General features: G+C 39.5%; 1 pseudogene; it reads left to right on the plus strand.

The window, feature by feature from the left end:
* The first annotated feature begins 1,763 nt into the window (after positions 1 to 1,763).
* LOC111746853 lies at positions 1,764 to 1,882 on the plus strand (annotated as a pseudogene).
* The last annotated feature ends 1,902 nt before the right edge of the window (positions 1,883 to 3,784 follow it).

The raw sequence follows: 3,784 nt of genomic DNA on the forward strand, positions 1-3,784 counted from the left end.
ATGTCTGGCTGAGCTGGGAGAGGTTGTAAAGTAAGAGTTAGAACTTCATCTTTTGTTGGAATGTTCATAAATATAAATATAATTTTTCACAAGAGCATTAAATAGAAGTTATTACTGAGAATTAAAAAAAAAATCTATGAGACGTTTGGACCGAAAGTGTCCTAGATTCATCAGGCCTTGTTTTTATTCATGAGAAAACTTTGGAACTGTTGGGATTTGTTAGAGAGACAAAAAAAGAAAACTTCCTCTATTCTCTTGTATTTGTACCTGGGACCTGTAAATTAAACTGACAGAAACAGATTAAAAAGAGAAAAAGGTACAATTTTTATTGATGTTGATATTTTATATGCATGGAAGATCCACACGAAAGAAATGAAAACTCAGTGAAGCAGTTAGACTGGTGCAGAGGGGTGTCTTACATACCATTTTAACAAAGGATGATAAATTGTGAAGAGACTAGACAAACAAAAGAGGATTTGGGTTTCTAGAGGTGATAAATTGCAGAAATGGCTAAAAAATATATGAGGGAAATTATTAGATCATTTTAATAAGGTCTGTTTGTGGAGATTCATCTCAGTGTAAAACCTACTCCCCCTTCCCCCAATTTCTGGTGATAAGAGTCACTCTCCTCTTCCTGGTACAGAGGGGCACCTTCTTCAAAGAAAATTTATGCCTCGCTTTTTAGCAGATAAGGTGCTGGCAGAGAACTTTTCCTTCATCTGTTGACTTCAGCTCAAAATAATCTTTATGCCAAAGTTCTATATTTTGGGGCAGTATATTCTGATTCCTTTAAGGTTCTGAGAGGATCTAGAATGAATGAATTATATAATAGGTAATTCTGACACACAATACATTTGGTTCACACTGAGATAGAGACATATCTTCCTGCTCCAGGATGTGGCTTCAGGCTCTTTTTAGCTCCTTCCCTGTTTCTAACCATGCAAGAGAGAAGACAACCCAAAACCAGTTCTATCCAATCTGGTTGCCTTTTTTGATGGAGATCTGACCTTTGGCTAATTATAATATCATTATAATCTCATCTATATTGTAATTACTGTGCCTCCCATCATGCACTTGATGCCATGACAGTCCCAGAAATACCAAATAAGGAAGAAAGAGTAGGAAACCAAGCTCCTTGCCTGCCGGGAAGAGACAACAAAGCTACATCAGTACCACATCTCCAGGCCCTGCCCTCAAGAAGAACAAAAGCCCATTATCCAGACATTATCTCATGATCTATCACTAAGTTTGTCTATATTTCCCTCCTAAGTGTGTACTTTTGCTTCAATAAAACTTATGCTTTCCTGTTTTATATTCATCTTGTCCATGAATTCTTGCTCATGAAAGAATTCAAGTACTTGATCACTGGAGCTCGGGTTGAGTCCTCTCTTAGATGTCTCTGTTGAGCTCTCCAACATCAAAACCTCAGAATGAAGGGCTAGAGGGGAAAACTCACCCACCTTGACCTGGGAGTGCATGAAACAAAAAACAGATGAGTTAGGGGTTCCCACATTGTATACCATGTAAGAGAAATCAGAAACTCTGAGTGTCAAAGTTAAAAGGGAAGGCAGAAAATCTTTCCTTCAACTTGTCAACTTTAAAGATGAAGAAATAAAGGTCTGGAGAAGTTAAGTGGTCTGCTCACAGTGACCTAGATAGATAAACAGAATAACCGATTGTAGAGCTAGAATCCATTATCTATATGTACCAGTTAGGGAGCTTCCAGCTGTAAGAAAAATCTCAACTCAAAATGGCTTAAGTAAGTCTATGGCCATGCCACCCTGAACAAGCCCAATCCTGTCTGATCTCGGAAGCTAAGCAGGGTCAGGCCTGGTTAGTACTTGGATGGGAGACCACCTAAGAAGACCCCATGCTATATGCGTAAAAAATAAAAAATAAGGGATTGTAAGCTGACAAGGTCCTTGCAATATGTAAGATCAATCAAGGGTTGCCTCACCTTGAAAAAAAATAGCTTAGGTAGAGAGGGGATTATTATCTCTCAGAAGGATAGTTGCCTAGAGAATGGTAACAGGGTTGTTTAATTCAAAAAATCATCAAGGATCAAATCCCACCCTCTTTCTGCCACCCAGGCCTCTGCATACGTTCAGGTTAACTTCTTTATTGTTCTTAAATGAGTCCTCAATGCATTGTTTGTAAATAGGCAACTGTTCAATGGATAGAAATGAGGCCATTTGAGTCCAAGGTTTTTTCCTGTTGCTAATAGGAAATATTCCCAAAAGACTTCTCTTAGACCTCTCACATTTTATTAGCCAAGATTGCTTAAATCACTCACAAAGAGATTCCCTCTCTTCCTGCTCCTTAAATGCCACCTTCCCTGTGTGTATAGTCTTGTGGAGAAGGATAAATATGAGAATAGATTTAGGATCTTGTTTTAAGAAAGAAAGGGAGGAGAAGGAAGGAGTTATATAAAGAACGAACACCTGGTCTGGAATTCATTGCCCAGGAAGCTTTGGGATGCAAACATTATGTCCTCCAGAGTTTGGGGATAAATTCAGTAAATATCACTGGACATTCAGAGCAATGTTTTTGGATAATGGGGCTGAGATGTTTTCTGAATTACTGAAAGGACTCAAGGCTGTCACCTTGACTTTCATCAAGAAGGCATTGCTTAACTTCTAGTTAATTTAGAATAAACTACATTCTTGGAGGCAGTAGCAAGTCCATGACAGAAGATGTTTATGGCTGATAATATTATATTGAAAGTGAGAGAGTAGAAATTCTTCCAGTTTCCACCCATATGAAGGACAGAAGGGTACTTATCTCAACTGGCTTCAGTTTTGTCTTTGAAAAACAGCCTTCTGTGGCAGACTAAATCTGCTAGTCTCTGCCATGTACAGGATAAATGATTGCACAAACCTCCCATCTCCCTTTGCTCTGATACTCTGCTTCCCACAAGGCCTGCAAGCAACCTTCTATAATTGCTTTTCAACTACCTTAATCATAGGAAAGAGAATTTGAGCATTTTGAATACTGAAAAAACATCTCTTCTACTGCCAATTAATAAACTGGAATCGTTGTGACATACATATTATTTTTGATGGGTTGAGTTCGTGATCAGAAGTGGAAAATGAACAAGTAAAATCTTGAATGTTCATAGATGAAGACCAGACCGCAAGCCCATGTTTCCATGCCAATGGCAGAAACCTTGGGAAGTCCTGCTAGGGCAATAGGCCTACCAGCCCATGACCTTGGCTTTCCCTATTGCTTCCCTCCCTTCCTCTAGTGCTTTATCATCACTATCTTGGGACAGGGCTCTGGGAGCTGATACAGATCAAAACTGAGTTAACTACTGGTGGGGAAGTTTCCTAATCCTCCTACCACATTCCCCTGTTATGCTACCCTAGCTTCAGATTCTCAGTTCCCTGACCTTGCCTGTGGGCTGTGCAGACTTAAAGACTGATAAATTTGCTCAGCTGAAGGGAGCTCTGCAGAACTCTGGCCCCCTGGAGGACATCAGTTTGAGTACCCCATTTCCTTTTAGTGTAATTGAATATCAGAATAACAGATGGAGAGCAGGGAAAATGAACGGCAGTCTCACCTTCAGCGAGTGGGGATAGGCTTTGTGGAAAAAGGAAGGGTTAAGAAATCAAGATTTTTAAAATTTTAGGTCAGTTCGATGTCTGCTTTTCTTAACAGTTTGGAGAGAACTGTTTGGCAAGTACATCATAATTTCTCAACTCTGGTTTCTAAAAATTCTTGTTACGGGAAGTAACATAGTTCCATCGAAGGAGAGACCTCAAAGACTGACTGTAGGGACCAGGAA

The sequence above is a fragment of the Pteropus vampyrus genome, unplaced genomic scaffold (assembly GCF_000151845.1).
Source record: "Pteropus vampyrus isolate Shadow unplaced genomic scaffold, Pvam_2.0 Scaffold7, whole genome shotgun sequence".
Lineage (NCBI taxonomy): Eukaryota > Metazoa > Chordata > Mammalia > Chiroptera > Pteropodidae > Pteropus > Pteropus vampyrus.